The sequence below is a fragment of the Cervus elaphus genome, chromosome 12, assembly GCF_910594005.1.
Source record: "Cervus elaphus chromosome 12, mCerEla1.1, whole genome shotgun sequence".
NCBI classification, from domain to species: domain Eukaryota; kingdom Metazoa; phylum Chordata; class Mammalia; order Artiodactyla; family Cervidae; genus Cervus; species Cervus elaphus.
Genome location: NC_057826.1, coordinates 32,168,726 through 32,189,118, shown reverse-complemented (window position 1 = coordinate 32,189,118; position 20,393 = coordinate 32,168,726).

Here is a 20,393-nt window from a genome sequence, read left to right as displayed (position 1 = left end):
TACTAATCCCAGACTCCTAAATCCATCTCTCCCCTACCCACTTCCTCTTGGTAGCCACCAGTCTGTTCTCTATGTCCGCGAGTCTGTTTGTTTCGTAGATAAGTTCATTTTGTGAAGGACCTTTTAACTTTGAAGATCTGAACTTTATGTTATTTTCTTAAGATAAGAATTTAGGCAAGAAAATCAAACTATAGACACAAGGTCATCTTTGCAATGGGTTATAGTCCGGAAAGCCATCCGCAGAGCCTTCTTGCTGAATGATTATCCTACACTCAGCCTGAGATTTGTTGTCTGACAGTAAGGGCTGCATTTCCTACTTCAGAGTGCTGAGGTTCCTGAATAATACCCTGTTCTACCTGGATTAAGTTACTAATGTTCCTTACAGGGCCCTCTTCCTCAAGGATAGATGCTTACTACTCACTTATTTATGGAAATTAAATCTTTCCCTTTACATTCAATCCATTCTTTATAGTTGCCACTTCTTTAAGAAACAAATGAGCTGGCAATATTTCTAAAATTAAATTCCAATTTGTTAGGATGGGGTGAACATATCTTTAAAAGTTTTTGTTTTTGAAATAATTTCAAATTTATAGAAAATTGACCAAAATAAGTACAAGAAACACCTATACATCTTTCATCAAGATTTCCCACTTGTTAATACTGGGACTCACTCAGAACCCCAGAGTTATTATAAAGATTATTTTAAGCTCAAGACATTTGAGCATCAACAGATGCAGAGAGAAGTCTTCTTGGAGCTTTCCATATCATACTAAAAGAAGCAGTGTCTGGAAAATAAGGCTGCCATAAATTCCTTCTTTGGGATGGATTTACTCCCAGAAGGAAGAATGTGAATAACATCTACCCCAAATTTCTTCTCCAGAGGAGTTTTATGGCCCTGAAGGAGATAGAAAGACTATTTATATCTGTACAGACAAACATTATCTCTAACTTTCTTATCTCGGTTTGGTCTCCTAAAAATCCATTTGTCTTTCCTAAAGAAACCTATTTATTTTACCCAGAAAAGCCTTTCCTCCCCTCTCCTTTCTCCTGACTTAGGTATATAAGTCTTTAACTTAAAACATTTAATAAGCCAGCTATTTCTTCTGCTGGCTCCCCTGTGTACATGAATAAACCTCTTTCTCCTATTAAGCTGGTTTTTGGTAAGTTTAATTTGCAGACCTCAGGGACAGGACATATGTGAATAGAGGATGATATTTTTCTCCCCTTCATTAACATTTTACCACTTTTTCTTTATTATTCCTTCTCTTTACATTTTTATTATTTTTTCTAAACCATTTGAAGGCTATAGACATGATACTCCATTATGCCTTAACATTCAAACGTGTATTTCCTGAAAATAGTCTCTCTTACAAAGTAGCAGGAAATTAATGTTGAACAATGCTATCATCTAATCCACAGACTTAACTAAAAATTGCAAATTATCCTAATAATGATCCCAAAATATCCTTTGTAAGCCTAGGATCTAATCTAGGATCACATTTTGTGTTACAGTTTGTTGTCCTTTATTTTAGTTTTCCTTAGTCTAGAAGAGTTTTCCAGTCCTTCCTTTTATAACACTGACAGTTTTTAAAATTTACTCTGTAAAATGTTCCTTCGTTCAGTTTTGTCTGGTGTTTCCTCATGATTAGATTCAGGTTACACATTTCTGGCAAGAATACTACAGAAGTGATATGATCTTTTCAGTCATATAATATAAGGAGGCACATTGTATTTATTTGTCCTGTTACTGTTGATGTTCACTTTTATCACTGGGTTAAGATGGTATCTGTCTTGTTATTCTTTTATAAAGTTAGTAACTACTATGTACTTATTAATAAGCGTTCAACAAATATTTCATGGACAGATGCTTTGAGACTCATGTAAATATCATACTTCTTATTAAATTTTCACCTATTAGTTTTATCATCCATTGATTTATGATTAAATCAATTGTGACAGTTGTCACATGGTGATATTCTAATTCCACTGTTTCCTTTATGTTTTTTTTATTTGACATTTTATTATAAGGTAGAGCTTTTCACTTCCCCTCATTAATTTATATGCTCACTTATGTATTTATGAACTTGCAGGCTTTTATTTTACTCAGTGTTCTTACCTGTTACTATTATTATTTACTATACTCCTAAAACTGGCTCCTATGTCCTTTTGTCATGTCCCTATCATTTTCTGAGCACTTCCTTACTTTCTGGCACAAAACAATATTCTAGGCTCATCTGCCACCCCTCTGCTACAGCCCTGGACTCATTTTTTTAGAGTCCTGGTTCCTTTAGGAGAGAATGTAATTTAGAAACCATGATCTTGGCTCTCACTGGTATTGGTTGTCATCGCTTTTAGTTCTTCTGAGCAGGCTGGGATGTATGTACACACACACATCCATATGCATACATATGTATACATATGTGTATACATGTATATATACATCCACTTGTATTTATCATCTATCAGTTTCCTATTTTATCTATCTACCTCTCTATGTTAAAAAACCATGAATTCACATTGACCCCTCTGACTCTAATCCAACATCACAGGTTTTATTCTTACTTCTTTTACCTATTTGTAACTCCCTTCAGCACTGAAACACCTGGCCCTCATTAGCCTCAATATATTTACTTCGTTGGTCAGTTCTCCTGAGTGTAACCTGTATCCTAACCACCAAGCTGCCTCTTTGGCCCCAGCCACATTTACAGATAAAGCCTGGAGTAGAATTTCTACTACTCAGTGTAATGTAAAGTATTTTTCCTACTTAAATCCAATTCTAAGTTCAAAATCGTTGTGTAAAAACCCAAAGTGAATTCAGCTGTCATAGCTGGTAATAGACTTGCCAAGTAATTATCTACCTTGCCACTGTTATCATTGGGCTTCCCAGGTGGTGCTAGTGGTAAAGAACCTGCCTACCAGTTCAGGTTAGATGGAAGAGACTCAGGTCGATCCCTGGTTGAGACGATCCCCTGGAGGAGGGCATGGCAACCTACTCCAGTGTTCTTGCCTGGAGAATCTCATGGACAGAGGAGCCTGGCAGAGACTGATGTATCAGCCAACCGAACCCATTAAAATCAATCATTTTATTGCACAGTAGACAGATTTACCCATTTGAGGGCAACCAGTTTGAGTGCTTGATTCATGTAGGTGAAATTCCTCAAATCTGATTTTCCATTAGTATGTGCTTCTCACATTGCACTCGTTTAAAAAAAAAAAATCATTACCAAATATTTTGGAATTCAGCATTTTAACATATTTTAACATTGTTCTGGTTTGAAGTATTATCTGTTACATATAGCCCTTGAAGCCTTAGTAGTTTGAATGGTAATTTTCAGTTTGCTTAACCAGTCCTCAAACTGTTACTACTCTTCCAGAGTGGGGCCCCAACAAGGATTCTCCTGCCCGATGTTACTGGCACCAGTAGTACCAGATGGGAAACACAAGAAAGCTCTGTTCTTTGATTAAAGGATGGAGAGGCGAGAGCGCCAGCTCTAGGGCACGTGCTCTGCCTGCGGGCTGGGGGCGGGGCTGCCTTACCGGCCACGTCATGGGGAGGGGTGGGGTTTTCCCTGGGCCGCCGCTGCCCTGGGGCTCAGGCTCCAGCTCCTGGTGAGGGGCACTGGGTCTCTGCACACGGTTCCCCAGCTGACCTGTCGCGCTGCCTTTTCGCACTAGGAACTCTGGTCTGAAGTGCCAGATGCAAGGCTTCACACATGGCACCCCACGAGCAAGTGAAACTGGATGAAACATAAAGAAAAAGGTTAGACCTTATTTTATTACCCAAATTGTATTTTTATTCCCTGGGAACTGTTTATGGGCTTTGCTGGTGACAAAACTTTAATAAGCATGGTGGTGCCTGATACCCTGTGGTGCTGGTGCTGATTCCAGGTCCATACTCAGAGATTCTGATTCAGTAACTCTGGGGGAAGTCTGTATTTTCATGAAATTCCCAGCAGGTTATGGAGCTGGAGGCCCAGGAAACCACACTTTGAGGAACACTGAATTAGCATGCTTTTTACTCTAGTCCAGGAAAGTCCTACCTTAGAAGCTGTGGTCTAGCATTCCTGGTCATATGCAAGGTTGAACTGGTCATTGAGACCTATCCAAGATTTCATAATCGACAAGCAAATCAGTGTGTTGAAACTTAGCTGCCAACACCTGCAATTACAGGACAAATGCGTCAGTTTGTTCATCAACTTACCTGTCAAGGCCATGGTAGTGTGTCTGAAAGTCGTTGGTTGTTGATCGTTTAGCTGCTAAGTCGTGTCCGACTCTGTCTGAAAGGGGTGGCATCAAAGCCAGAGCCCTGGCCTGCCTGGCAGAGCTGCAGTGAGCTCCAGGATGCCACCTGGACTGCCCAGGCCTTTGGGTTTGGCTGACTGGCGTTCTGATTAATTAAGGCTGTTAAGGGACTAGAGACAGACTGGGTCCACATGCTTCACTTGGTTCAAGTTTGTCTCCTTTCTCCAGTTTTTCTTATGGAACAAGAAGAGAGCGTTGGAAAAATTATGCTCTTCCTCAGAAAGAAAGCAAACTGTCAGCACTTATTTAATCATTTATGCTGCGTGCTTTCACATAGAATGCTGCAGTCAGTCTTCCTAAATCACCTGATGGGTGGGTGATTTATGGTCACATTTCCACGGATGAAGAGAGGGAGAGGCATTATCTGAAGTGTGCACATGATCACACAGCCAGTGAGTGGCCGTGAAGAGTTTTGACCCTTGTGCTTTGTCCTTAAAGCCAGTGCTTCATGTTGTAAATACTACATGGACCAACTTCTTATATTTTGACTTGTTTTCCCTTCCCATGGGATGATCTTCAGGAAAATAGAGACACTATCCTAGATGAATTTAAGCTTAAAAATAGGTTTCATTTTTGTTGGGAGCTTCCATACTAGTGGACTTCTTAAAGCTGAATACAGAAATAAGGGTTAGTGATGAATGTGAAGACAGTTTTTAAGATAATTAACATCTGTGCTTAACTTGTTGTGGGGAGAAAATGAGAGTGATTTGACTGGTTTGTTTCACCTGAGGGTAGGAATCTTTCACAAGCAGGTAGTCTTTTAGAAAGAGACTGTAAGTGGTGACCAGAGTAGGTATTTTCCCTGTATTCTGGGTGTAGGAGCTTGCTGCTGCCAGTTAACTGGTTTTATTCGTCATTTATATGAGATACATATTTTGTTTCATGGTTTTACTCTTCTTTTGTAATCTATCAAATGTAATGTTAAATATCATCAAAGGTTTACCTGTAATGCTGCCAGGTTGCGGTCATGCAAATTTAAAGCAAAGACCCTCTTCTGAAATGGAAATATTTCATGGAGGTTCTTTTCTCTACATTTGTACAATACAGACCATTTGGATAATTTCACAAGATAAAGGACCAGCCTTCTTTCCTTAGAACCGTGGTGGGGGTGGTGAATGTATGTGTGTGCGATGGGTCAGGGTGGCAAGGCTAGATGGCAGCTCTTTGCACCATGTTTTCAAGGATGTTTGTATGGTGAACAGTCTTGGAAGAAAGAACTAATACCTTCCACTAGAGCAGAGGACAGGCAAGCTGATTGTATGGGACAAAATATTAGAATTCTTTAGGCTTGGAGTCCCTTTCCTAATGCAATCCACTACATGTATAGGTCTTTTGTGTCACCGCTAGAAACAAGGCTCGGGGAACCAGTGTGAAAGTGGCGGTACTCTGACTACCGCTATTGCTGTAATAGACTGTTCCTGGTTTCTGTATTAGTGTGGGTTCTCCAGATCTGCCAAGATCCACAGTCAGCAACCCAGAGATCCAGAAGAACAGAATGTGTAAGTTCCAGTCCTGGTCCAAAGGCCTGAGAAGCAGGAATGCACATAGTGTTAGAATTTTCCATCTAAATATGAAGGTAGGAGAAGACCAATGTCCCAGCTCAAAGACAGAATCCTTTTATTTTATTCAGGCCATTGATAGATAAGATGGGGCCCCGCAACACTGAGGAGGCGAGTCTGCTTTACTTAGTCTACTAATTCAAATGTTAACTCCATCCAGGAACACCCTCACAGACACACCCAGAAATAATGTGTAACCACGTATCTGGGCACCTCCTGCCCCAGTCAAGTTGACAGAACAAATGAACCATTAGCTTCCATGAAATTGTGGCAGGTTACTTTGTTGGCTTGCAAATAGAATAAAATCTTGACCCTTCACAGCTCTTGATACATACTTTGAAAAATAATAGATTCACCAGTAGGTTCAGGTGGTGTCAGTTTGACGTGATGAAGAAATATCTATCAGCTTTTCAGCTAGGTTTAGTAGCCATTGGTGTTTATTGCTTCAATCCATTATTTTATTAGAGGTTGCAATATGGTGTCATTCTAACATTCTGTTTGTATATATATTAGTGGAAATGTTTCTATAAAGAATTTTCTTTCATCAACTATTTGATTATGCTGAAATCCAATTTGTATAAGAAAGGCAGGATTAATTGCTAGTCCTTTCCTGTTATTTACCAATTTTAAGACTGAGTTAGTGTGCTAGAAATCTTCAGTGTATTCATCTTCTGAGTATTATTATGAACTAATTATTTTTATATATTTCATATTTTAATTCATTGCAGTCTTCATCTTCAAATTGGCCAGGTGGAACCTCTTCACGTGGCTATTGTACCCTTTAAACATAATATCAATAGTATTTGATAATTTTCTTTCTCTCACGCACGATGAAATTGTCCAGGAGCATCTTGCACTTTCCTGCTGTTTACTGGAATCAGTTATTTCTCCAAGCAGCCTTGATTCTTTTTAGAAGGAAATGGTCTTCAGAGAACATAATTTGGCTGGTGGTAGTGGTATTGTTTTTGTTTCTAGGCTTGTTTAATGGCTAGAAAAAAAATATATATATACACTGATATATAAGAAAAAATGTGTTATATTGAAATTTCCAATTCAAATTTTGGAGTATAGAGTTTTACTGAACTTTGATTTTACATTCATCTGTCTTTTATGCTGGAAATCTTGGTTCATAATTATCTATTTGTTTTACTTTAAACATACATATGATAGTGTCAAACACTACCACTGTCAGTAAGATAATTGATACAATTGTTTTCTTCATGATTCTTTTATCCCAAAGGATTAAAAAAAAGGCTTTCTCTTTATATCCCACTCAAAATGTGGAGTCAAAATGCTGCATTTAACAGTAACTTGAAATGATTATTCTCTGTATGGTCCTGCCAATAACTTTATATTCCTTTGTTTTCAATATTTAGAGATTGTAATTTTTAAATTTTATTTTAAATTATAAAACATAATTATGTAATTCCAAATCTGCTACCTAATACGTTAAGCTATATCAAAACTTGAAGTGGTCTTTTCATCCCAAATATTCACTCATTCACTCAATAGATATTTGTGAAACAGTTGTGCTGAGCCAGTGCTGGGTCTGTAGTGTTGAACAAATCTTTACCCTCATGGAGCTTGCATTTTAGCACCATGTTCAGAGAAACAACCCTCTTGACAATCTTTGCTGTTCTTTTCTGTGCCTTCTCTTCCTGGACCCAAAGAAAAGCAAAGGCTTCTCTTCTCTAAGGGATCTGTGTAAAGCACAAGTTATGAGTGGTCTGGGGTGGTTAAGGAAAAGGAAAGCTTCTTTGGTTCTTTCTTATTTCTCTCCATTATGTTAGTCAAGATAATTAATATTTCTGGGGCTGAGTTTATACATATGAAAATTAGGGGAAATTTTTAAAAGTGGAAAAACTGATTACCATTTCATAGTGTTTTGAAGACACATGATATGTATGTCATTTGTAAACATTATATAAAGATTCAAAGGGATGGGGAAACACTCTGATCTCTCCACAGAGAGAGTAACGAGGAGTTCATAGACATAGCAGCCTATCCTCTTGAATCTGGGCTAGACCTCTGACTGTTTTGACCAACTGAATGTGGCAAAAGTGACACTGTGCCAGTTTGAAACCCAGTTCTTAAGAAGTTAGGAGTTTCCATTTCCTTCTTGGAATCAGATGCCATGCCATGCCATTGCGAAGCCCAAGCAGACATGTGGAGTGATTCATATTGATGAGAAATGAAGTCCTGGGCTGACAGTTCTCAGCTGACAGTGAAAGACAATTTGCCAACCATGTGAGTGAATCACCTTGTAATGGATCTTCCAGGACCAATAGAAGCACCCCAAACTGATGTCATTTGGCTCAGAGATGCTTGGTTTTACCAAGCCCCACCCAAACTGCCAAATTGGAGCAAATAAATAATTATTTGAAACCATTAAATTCTGTAGTGGTTTGATGTGCAGCAATAGAGAAGCAACATAATAGGTACTCATTGAGAGGTAGTTCGAGTCTGGAAAAAAGTATTTACAAGCTTAAACTTAAATCTCTGACCAGAAACAGTTTCTGCTCAGTTTGATGTAGCTATGTCTTATCAAGGATTTCTCTTAATGGCTTCACATTTAGATTGAGAAACTGAGATAGTGACTGTCACCCCAAATTTAAAGATTTGTGACCCTGGTAATACTTTTTATAGCCTGTATCTACTACAGTCTCCCTATTCCTAGTTTTTTAATTTCCATTCTCTTTTGCTAATGGTCATTTTTATTATCGTTAGAAGCATACCTCTTCATAAGTCATAGTTCTTTTATTTTTTAAACTTTTTATTTTGTATTGGGGTGCATCCATTTAACAATGTTGTGGTAGTTTCAGGTGGACAGTGAAGGGACTCAGCTATATATATACATATATCCATTCTCTTCCAAACTCCCCTCCCATCCAGGTTGCCATAGAACATTGAGCAGAGTTCTCCATGCTATACAGTAGGACCTTTTGGTTATCCATTTTAAATATAGCAGTGCATACAGGCAACCATAAGTTTCTTCTATGAGTCTCTGTTTTGTAAGTTCACTTGTATTATTTCTTTTTAGATTCCACATATAAGGGATGTCATACAGTATGTCTCTTTCTCTGCCGGCATAAGTCATAGTTCTTAAAGGTGAATTCTTACTAGCTACTTTTCATTTACCTAAAAAACTTTCAGCTCATTTATATCTGTTAATGTTTTAAATCAGCTCTGCGGTGGATTGATATATCACCATAGAATCAGATGTCCATAAGAGATTTAATCCTCTGGTCATCCTGCTGCTGCTGCTACTGCTGCTAAGTCGCTTCAGTCATGTTCGACTCTGTGCGATCCCATAGACGGCAGCCCACCAGACTCCGCCGTCCCTGGGATTCTCCAGGCAAGAACACTGGAGTGGGTTGCCATTTCCTTCTCCAATGCGTGAAAGTGAAGTCGCTCAGTCATGTCTGACTCTTAGCGACCCCATGGACGGTAGCCCACCAGGCTCCTCCGTCCATGGGATTTTCCAGGCAACAGTCTGGTCATCCTAACAAGTAAATACACATTTGATTTCCCAGTATTGACAAGGATGATCCTCACATGCAGGGTAAAGGAAAGAGATAGCAGAGAAGCCCAGTAAATTCTTAAGAGGAAATAGGGCTGGGGAGAAATTAAAAATGGGAGTAGGGAAGGGAGACTGAAGAGTGGGACGGACTCTGGTATTAGAATTTGGTGAGTGATACCCACAATATGCATCTTTCCCTGACATGTTCAGAGCCTAGTCTGCTGGGGATCACTGTGCAGTACTGAGGATGGTGTCATGTGTCTACCTTTATGAGTTCCCAGTCTATTAGTGATTAGATAGTATTTTAAAGCATTGGTATGCTGTTTTTAGGACCACCTCGGAAATGCTAAGTCAGGAAAGAAGCCAAAAGCTAGATAGCAGGAACTTTGCAAAGAATAATGGAAAATCTGAAGCCAGCTCAGAACAAGATTAAAGGTCAGGGCCTGATCTTTTGATCTGTTTCCCAGAGATGGGGAATAAGGAATTTCTGGCAGCTGACTCAAACCCCAGTGAGGAACATGAGCAGTAAAAAGAAATGCTGGAGTCGGGTGAGAGGACTGGAAGCAGAAATGCTAGAAAAATATCTTCACTGTCTCCCAACTTTTGCGATTAATTTCACTTAAAAACAAAACCAAAAAATGTTAAGGAGTTTTGGGAACTCATATAATGAGAATGGCCAGCAGAGGGCCTTTAGACAAACACGAATACTTTACTATTCAAGTGAAATCTTTGAGCTTTGATTCTCCTCACTGCTGGATTATTTTTTTTTAAGAAAGTGAAAAAAAGAACCTCACATTTTATTGGGAAATAGTTGCAAAATTCTACAGCCTCAGTGTTTGTCAGTGGCATCGCTGTTAGCAATCTCCATTTCATGGAGGACAAGGTGCTTCAGCGAAAGGTCAGCAGGTGGCAAACTTCTACAACCCTTAGACAGAAGGCCTGCAATGGGTAGCTCCTGTTCTAGAGAAATATTGGGGGTTTGTGTTTCTCTTGGAGGGATGGGTGGTGTCAGTTGTGTATTGTATGTGTTACATTGTAAAATGCACTCAATGAAAAATAAGTTTCTTTTCAAATAATTGTGAAAGCATTTGCCTGTTAAGCTAAATCAGTTTGTATCAAAATCAGTTGGTCAACCAATCAGTCCTGAAGGTCATTTTTGAGTGCTGTGGTTATCTCTGTCCCTGTGGGAGAGAGGGTGGAATAGAAGGCTCCTAAATTCCCCTTCAGTTCTGGTAGTCTGTGGTTGGAGCTGCTCCCCCTTGACCTGAGTCTTACCTACTCTTGATGCCTTATGATCTGGAAGCAGATGTATAGAGTTCCTAATTATACTTGGTATGATAAGATTTCGATTAGATTTTTGGAAGAAAATTTTGAGAGCAAATGTTGGAGAATAACAGGAACATTTGAGTGAGTCCATTGGCGTACAAAACATAGAAGGTTGTACTATCACCTTTTGTTTCTTTACTGAAAACTTGGATTCAGTGTTAACTTTTTTTCATTTCTCAGATTCTCAGATTTTAAGTTTATGCTGATAAATTCTGGGGAAAAATTATTTCTTCATTTATTCTCTTGGAGAGTCATTTTCTAGTTAAAAGGCAATACAGTAGTCCCTTCTTATCCAAGGCTTTTGCTTTGCGTGGTTTCACCTGTGGTGGTGGTGGTATAGTTGCAAAGTCGTGTCCAATTCTTGTGATCCCATGGACTGTAGCCCGCCAGGCTCCTCTGTCCATGGAATTTCCCAGGCAAGAATACTGGCGTAGGTTTCCATTTCCTTCTCCAGGAGATCTTCCCAGGGATTGAACTCGTCTCCTGCATTGCAGGCAGATTCTTTACCGATTGAGCCATCAGGGAAGCCCATGGTTTCACTTACCTGTAATCAACGGTGGTTTGAAAATTTTAAGTGGAAAATTGCAGAAATAAACAATTTATAAGTTTTAAATTGTGTGCCATTATTAGTAGTGTGATAAAATCTCACACCAGTCCAGCTCCTTCTTGCTCGGGATGTGACTCATTCATTTGTCCAGTATGCTCCACCTGTTAGTCATTTATAGCTGTCTTGATTGACTGTTAAGGTATCACAGTGCTTGTGTTCAAGGAAACCTTATTTTACTTGGTAATAGCTCCAAAGCACAATGGTAGTGATGCTGGCAATTCGGTTACACTTAAGTGAAGCTGTAAAGTGCTTCCTTTATGCAAAAAGGTAAAGTTTTCAACTTAATAAGAAAAAAAATCATATACTAAGATTGCTGAGATCAGTGGTAAAAGCAAATTTTCTATCCATGAAGTTGTGAAGATGAAAAAAGAAATTTGTGCTAGTTTTGCTGTCATACTTCAAATAAGTATGTATAGGGAGAAATATGTGTGTGTGTGTGTATGATTTGGCATTATTCACAGTTTCAGGCATCCCGAAAGACTGGGGGTCTTGGGACTATCCCCCGTGGATAAGGAGAGACTACTGTGCATTGTTTTCAGAACTAATAAGCGCCTAAAAGCTCCTCTCATTGTCATCTACCACTGTCAAGTTGCTCTTGGATGGGATCATAGCATTGCTGTGCTTTTCACCTGTGTGATGTGTTAGGAAGGTGGCCAGTTCCACAGCATTTATCTGTAATACATGTCTGCTGCTTGTATTCAGCATCTTTGAATCTATTTTTGGTAAGCTGCTCATCTCAATTTCATGTGACTCTGTGAGGCTCTCAATCATCTGGACCTGCTTTCCCAAAGAGTGGGGGTGTGATTCAGTGTGGCTTTCATTCCTTTGGGGGATTTGAGTTTAATACAGGTGGGAAAGGTAGGGGGGTTCAATAAGATCTTTTATTTCTGCCCTTGCTAAACTGTGTTGATATATAACTATGGCTGCTGATGCTTATTCTATTCTCTGAAAGTTACTTTGTGGTAACTCCACATCGGTTCATGTTAGCATGTTTTACCTTGTTCCATCCTTTTCCTTTTCACTTACCAGTGACTTTAAAGTTTGTTTCTTGATGATAGCGTAGAATTGGTTCTTGCTCTTTTATTAGATCTGACCATCTTTGCATTTAAATAGTTCTTTTGATCATTTACATTTGATTATTGATGTAGTTGGGTTTAAATAGGGCACCTTGGCTTTTGGATCCACTTTATCTTCTCTTTTGTCCATCTTTTCTTCTTTTTTGGTCTTTTTTGGATTATTTTTAATGATTTGATTGTATCTGCTCTCATTGGTGTATTAGCCATTCCTCTTTTTGTAATGGTTGTCATAGTATGCTTGTAATATACTTATATATCACAATCTACCTTTTAGTAATATTAAGTCACTCATGTACAGTGGAAAAGCTGTTACAATGGAAGTATGCTTCCATATCGTCTTTCCTGGCCTTTATTTTGTTGTCAGTACATGTCAAGACACACATTTTATGTATATATGTAAAAATATATGTAAGTAAAATGTAACATTTAACATATAAAATAAACCTCATAACACATTGTTTTTTTCTTTAGTCAATTAACTTTTATAGAAGTTCTAAAAATTTTTTTTAAGTATTTTATATTTACCATTTCTAGTGCTCATCATCCCTTTGGGTAGATCCATTAATTCCTTCTGATAGCGTTTTCCTTCTGCCTAAAGAACTTTGACATTTTTCTCAGTGCTGGTCAGCTGATGATGAATTCTTTGAGCTTTGAATGTCTAAAATAGTCTTCACTTTGCCTTCACTTATGAAATATACTTTCTCTGGGTATAAAATTTTAGGTTGACAGGTTTTTTTCCTTTTAATACTTTAAAGATGTTATTGTTTTCTGGCTTGTATAGTAGACAAAAAGTCTACTGCTATCATTGTTCCTCTGCATGTCCTGTCTTTTTTCTAAGGAAGGGAAATTATTAGGTCCATCTTTCATGGTTTACTCTTTTATTCAACACTCTTGGAGATTTCCTTGGACCAATTTTTTAGCTCAATTAGTCTTCGATGTCAGTTATGCAGTTCAGCTCATTTATTAAGCAGCTATTTTTTAAAATTGTATTTTACATTTTCAAGATTTTGTATTGTCTTTTTCACCTGTTTGTATTTATAAACACTTGCTTTTGTCAGCCTATTTTATCTCTGTAAAATTAATAAGTATTTTTATTTTAAAGTTCTTTGTGTTTGTAATGCTGCATTGAATGTCTTTGTATTCAAATGTTTACATGTTCATATCCTTAAGAATTTATCCTATAAATAGAACACTGGGTCAGAGAGAATAAATAACTTTAAAGACTTTCTTGGAAGCTTCTATTATTAGTTTGCTTCCTGGAAAAGTAAAATCATTGCCATGATCAGCCATCTATCCATTACTTCAAAATAACAGTAACTGAGTGCATATAATATATATGGCCTATGACAGGAATGTCTGTTTTGCTACACCTTGCAATGATTCAAACTGTACCGATCATCTCCCCCTTCTACTCCATGGTATAGACTGTTGTTCTTCCAGAGCCCCTTAAATACATCTTGCCATTCGGTGTGCCCTCCCTTTGGGGCAAATTGCTTTCACTTTCAATGACCCTCACCTGAGACTTACCTTCAGTCTCCTTTGGGCCAGTGGAGCTCATTGCCCCCATGGGCAGAGGGCCGGGGGTGCCAGGCAATTGCTCTACACCAGGGTATCCCTAGCCAATGACTGGAGGTTACAGGGTTATGAAGAGCTTCCTGAAATTGGTCTCAACAACTCTGAGATCTCAAGTGTACTTCAGGTCTCCTGTGAGATAAGTTACCTTCCTCAGAACTTTGCCTGAAATTGCACCTTTATTTGGGTTCTCCCCATTCCATGTCCTGATTCCCCACTCCCTTATTCACTTTTTCTGGGATCTCTTCTTAAAAAATAACTTGCACTCAAATCATCTCAGAGTTTGTTTCTGGGAACCTGACCTAAGATATGCTCCAATCCCACTCTGCTATAAATAATGTTAATTTGGAGTCTCTTATCATATATTTTTTTCTCTTGCTTCTACAACACATATAAACATGAAAATAAAGCTATAAATTATACATATTATTCTGTAATTCACCTTAGTTTTTTTCATCTAGTAATATATCATGGATGTCTAAGACAATCCATTCTCTATATTAAATGTTAAATTGATTTTATTGAGGTTCTGTACTATAATTTTTCAACCCATGTCTCCTGCATTGGCAGTCGGATTCATTAGCACTGAGCCACCTGAGAAGCCCCACTTCTTGGCTTAGAGGCAAGTGTCTTAGAAGAAACTGAGAGAAGGAAGCTTAGCTGAGAAGCTGGTGTGGGGCCTTCTTCCTGGCCTCTCCTTTGGTGTGAAAGCTGGGAGATGGGACCGTGTAGAGACTCCAGGCAGATTTTCATTCAGAGGACCTTACCGGAGCCAGTCTAACTGCTTTCCATGCTCTGTTCAGAATTAAATATTTTGACTATCATTGCTGCCTTCAGGAAGATTTGTTGATTTAAAAGTGGAAAGCTATATCTCTGTGGAGTGGAGAGAAATACATATTTTGGGGACATGCTTTTTATGGAAAGTAAAAATTATGAACCTGACACCAAGTCTTGACTCCCACAGGAATTGTAAGGAATAGGTGAAAAATTCCCAAGGCCTCCAAAGAAGGCCGAGAGCCTTCTTGGGAGGGAGCTGAGAACTGAGAGCCTTGGGGACTCCTTTGCACAGTATGTGGAATGGACAGCCCACCCCAGGGACTGTGTAGAAAATGTCGTTGATTCTTGGTAGACGAGTAGCACCCTTCAAACTGAGGTGGGGCCCAACAGCAGGAGACCACCACAGGGCTTCCTTGTAAGCAGTCACTGTACAAAGTGAGTGAAGTCGCTCAGTCGTATCTGACTCTTTGCGACCCCCATGGACTATAGCTCACCAGGCTCCTCTGTCCATGGGATTCTCCAGGCAAGAATACAAGGCCAGTGCCAAAGAGTATGGCAGGAAGTAACATAGATGGAGGTTTGGGATTGGGGTACATGCTAAGGAGAGGGATGTCTATGCCCATGATCATCAAGATGCATATCTTTCAGTCTAGGCTGGAGAGGATGGAGGACAGTAGACCCCTCAAGGGTGAGGCCATAAGCAGTCCTGTACCTCTTCCCCCAAACATGGAGCCTGGCTGGGGGGAGAGAAAGGGGAGTGGAGGAAAACCTTAAGCGAATGCAGAATTTTAAGACACAAGTGGTTAAAGTCCTTTGAACTGCTGAGAGCACAGTGGTGGGACTGGGAGCTTGAGAGCTAGAGTTACAGAGAAAGAAATCATTCTGAAACAGTATATCCTGAGACATTCCCTTACGATTAGTGAACCCACAATTCATCCTTGAACTTTTGACTTTGCACACTGATATTTTTCTGTTGGCTAACTTCTGAGAAATGGTTTGCAAAACCTGCTGATTTTTAGATATATCTTTTATTTAGACACCTATTTTTAATTCCATTATTCACTCTAAAAGCTGATTCCTTTGGGTAGTCTAGGCATATAATCGCATCATTTGTGAATCATGGTAAATCTTTTCATAATTCCATAGTTATGTACTTCTGGCTTTTGTTTCATGTCTTGTACAGACCAGACTTCCAGAACCACAGATTTTTTTTCTTATTTTATTCCTAATTTCAATAGGGATAAAACTGCTAGTTATATAACATGTACAGAGAAGGTATTAGGTGCTGTTCCAAGCACTTTACATGTTATGATCTTATTTCTGTCACAGCAACACTGTGAGGCAGGCACTATCATAAGCTTCATTTTACAATGAGAAGGCTGTAGCCAGAGAGGTTAAATAACTTACCTAAGGTGGGAGGTGGCAGGAGACTCTAGAAACTTATTGGCCTTTACCTCTAGAAATGTGTGCTGGGAAATGTTTAGCAACTAGCTCTCTGGAAAAGAAAAGTCCTGTTTCATAACATTTGCCAGTTTTTGTGGTGTAACCACTCCTTATCAAGGTTGATGTGGTATCACTGAATATGGGTTTGAGAAGAGATCCTTATAATACCTGCTGGGAACCAGAACTGACCACACTCAGCAACTCCAGCCCTCCACAGCCTCCATAATGCATCATAAGGCAAGGGGGAGACTGCTGTGAAGGTTTCTTTTGGCTAAGATTCTTTGGTCTTAAGGAACAGAAATCAGGTGGAACTGGCCCAAGCTGAAGGTGAATTTACTCTAAGGATACAGTCTCAGAAGGAAGGACAAGAGGCAACAGGGCCTTAGGGGAGGGCTGGGAATGAGGGACGGATGTGCTGTTGGGTCTCAGTGGATCCCTTGTCTCTGATTCTGTCTACTGCAGCACCTGTGTTCCTGAATCTCTGGCCCACAGAGCAGAACACTACTATCCATCATTCCTGAATATACTCAGGTTCTTGGCATCAGCAGAAACTGAGACCCTCTCTGACTGGCTCAGCTGGGCCAAGGGGGAGCCCCAGAAAGTCAGCTGTGGCTGCATGGCATTTGTGTTGGCCACAGTCTGCCTCTGTGCATGATCACATCAGGGATGTCAGTCTAGACTGGGACCAGCCCCTTCTGTCTCTAAATTCTGTTACACTTAATACTCATCATCACACCATGATCTTCTGGGCTCCTCACCAACTGTGTTTTGACAAGCTTTCTGAGATTTTTCCCTGTCAGGCAACTTTGCTGACTTTGCCATTCCAGCCTTCTTGTTTGTCCTTGAAAATGACAAGCTTATCTCACCTCAGAGCTTTTTTACTTGCCCTTGTAGGTTTTCCCATGGCATCTACCCTCACTTCTTTCAAGTCTCTTCCTCAGAGATTCTAAAACTGTGGGTCAAATCCATTTCACCGGTCTTTACTAATCAAGGTCATCCTCACTTTTGCTACAAAAGACTTGCCTATTTTCCTCATAGCCTGAGTCATTTTCCAAGAACTTACGGTCAGCTGTGCCTAGATCAAGCCGAGTTAAAACTAAATGGGACCGGTGATCCTCCAAATGGGCATGTGCCAGTGTCCTTTAGCCATTGGAGGGCTGAAAACTCCGTTCTCAGATCCTGCCAAGTGCTTGCATACTTGAATGTACCAAGGCCTGAGGCTTAGTCACACCTGTACTGAACAATTACAGCGACTTTTTCTAGTCACCTTCCCCATGCTCCCCATTCCTCAGACCACCCCACTACTTTAATCTTTATCTCATAAATTCCAGAGCCCCTTGCCTTCAGGGAGGCAGATTTAAACCTGCTCACCCCTCCGGCTGCCTTGAGAACAAACCCTGTCTTTGCTGCAGACCTTGTCGTCTCAGGTTCTTGACTTGGACAAACCTGCTTCCCTAACAAGTCCCTCCCCGAGCATCCTGCTGAAACAGTCCGTTCCATTGCCTATCCTCAGATCTGCTTTACTTTCTTCATAATGCTTGATGTAACCTGAAATTGTATCATGTTATTTGACTCTCTGCTCAAGGTCTCCCCCATTGGAATGTAACCCATGGGTTCAGGGATTTTCGTCTTGTTTATCGCTATATTTTCAGCCTCTGGAACCGTGCTTGGCATCTGGTAGACACTTAAAACCTACTAGCTGAATGCTCGATGAAGTAAATGAGTTGCAGACTTATTAGGAAGAACACATTTAAAAATAAACCTTAACTCTTGACTTTGTTTTCAAATATATTTTTATTTTGTACATATTGAGTATTCCTTTAAAAATGAGATGTAATTCACATTTTTAATGGTCTCACCTTCCCTAATCTACCCCTTAGCCTATTTTCTCCCAAGCCCTCCCTAAAGTATTCTAAATTAGTGAGATTCTGTAGTAATATGTGGAAATAGGCTCTTGTTGTTCATTTGAGGGAAGAAACAGTTGACTTTAATTATGATTTGATGATCAGCAGGCTTTCCTGGTAAGAAGGGAATAAAGAGCTGGTATCTTTATGAAGGCATGAAGAACTGGTGTTTTTCTGTCTCTAAAGGCTATGTGTGAACAGAAAAGATTATCTTTTTTGTTTACAAAACTATTTCACAGGTGACTCCACAAAGAGTCATCTTCAATTAACTCCCTGTACAGTAACTCAGAATTATCATCAAAATAGATGAACAAGAATGACCCTCTGCTCAAAAAAAAAAAAAAAAAGACTAAGTAAAAACACATTTTCAAAAGTATCCTCCAAAGACTTCTCTTTCTCATGAAAAATTCAGAGCAAGAAAGAATGTTATTTTCCTAAGAGAAAGCATGTATTTGGCCATAGACAAGGCTTCCCCAGCTCCCCTCAAAGCTGAGGAGATTTTCTGTTGGAGAAAATTGACAACTTTGCCTTGAGGCTTAATTTTATAGCTTTTTACCAGCAGTGGCAGCTGTGTTTACTGATGGCCGTGAACTGCCCCTGAACAAATTCAAGATTAAGTAAAGGATTTCTGTTTTCAGACAATTACTAACAAAACGAACAACCTCTTACTGAGCGTGAAGCTCCAGGCCTCATGTCCTTACCTTTAAAAATTACCTCAGAAGCTGCTGCTTTTAAAGATAGAAGTTGGTGTATCTGCTGCAGTAGCATGTTTATACCAGTGAAGCTGTGGTTTTCGGCTTTAGCTGCATGGTAGATTCACGGGGAGGGGCTTAAAAGGGAAACACCGGCCTAATGCTAGAACTCTGGTGGGCCCAAGGATCCTTACTTGTTGCTACGTGTTTGGTCACTCGCCAGGTGATTCCAGCACTGGCTCTGAGAAGCACCTCTCTCTGGCCCAGGCCACAGTGCACCCCTGAGTTCCATCCTGGATGGGACATCCGGTGGGGTCGCTCACTGATCCTGCTCCCAGGCCAAGTTGTAAAGACAGTTAAGTTTGCCTTTACTCTCTCATCTGCCTCTCTGTGCCCTTCACTCCAAACTTCCCCTCCTGACTTATTTCTCAGTGCTCTTATCCTGCCCACAGTTAAGCACTTGGGCTCTGAGGCAATTCTTGTTAAAAGAAAGCTCATACCCTTTCTAGTGCAGTAGTATTCTGCTCTAGCACCAAAAAATATGTAACTGAAAAGAAATGTGGAATGCTACAGAAAGTCACTGGTGAGCTGAGGTAAAATTAGGGAGAGGAGGGAAGTGCTCCTGACTCACATCAGGCCCCTTCTGGTGAGCAACATTCTGCTCAAAAATACGCCGTTCTGCTGGGTGACTCTGGCAGGTTAGTTAACCTCTCATTGCCTCAGTTTCCTCATCTATAAAACAGGGGTAACCCACAAAATTGTTGTGAGGATTATATATGGAAAGCATCTGGAGAGTTCTTGACCCACCGTAAACAGTCAGTGCACTTTAGCAATGATTAATATCACTGTTATTGTAATTTAAAATTCTTGAATTTAAGATTCTGTGTGGTGAGAATTCCACACAGAGCAGGCAAATAAACAGAGAAAGCATCATGATTTATTTCTTTTGCTGCTAACATTCTCTGAAGTTCAAGAAATACTTTGAGCTATGGCATCCTCACCAGTACACATTTGTGTCTAGTTCCCGTATCTCAAGACAATGTCTAATTTATGCTATTCATTTAGTTGTATAAATTCTAAGATCTAGGGAAAAAAAAAAAAAAACTCTACACCTGAAACTAACTAAACTGTATTTCAATTAAAAAAGAAAAAAAAGGATCTTACTTTTCCAAAAAGGCTGAGTGGTCAAACAATCTATGCATTCCTTTGTAGAAAATATGTTTTCTACCTACCAAAGAAAAAGTATACTACTTGCAAAGAACTGGGAGTAAAAATGCCCAGAGATGACCTAATTAATTGACTTCTGTCCCTGGAAGAAACATGAGTGTTTGTCCCCTGACACAGAAGTTTTCATCTTCTTAGTGACTGATCTGAATGTACTGAATGTCAAAGTTAGGGGGTGTTTCTATTATTTTTGTTTTGGAAGTTTCCTAGAGAAAGCTTAAAAGAGAATTTTTCTTTTACTTTGTTTTAAAGTTCACTGAATTCTTAGAGGCTTCTGGATGCTTAAAATATTTTTAGGTTTTGCTAAAAGTAGAGTCTAGTTTTATACAAAAGAAGTTCTTGAAGTTGCCTAAAAATCTACTTTGGGGGGGCCTTTAGATAGCACAGGGGA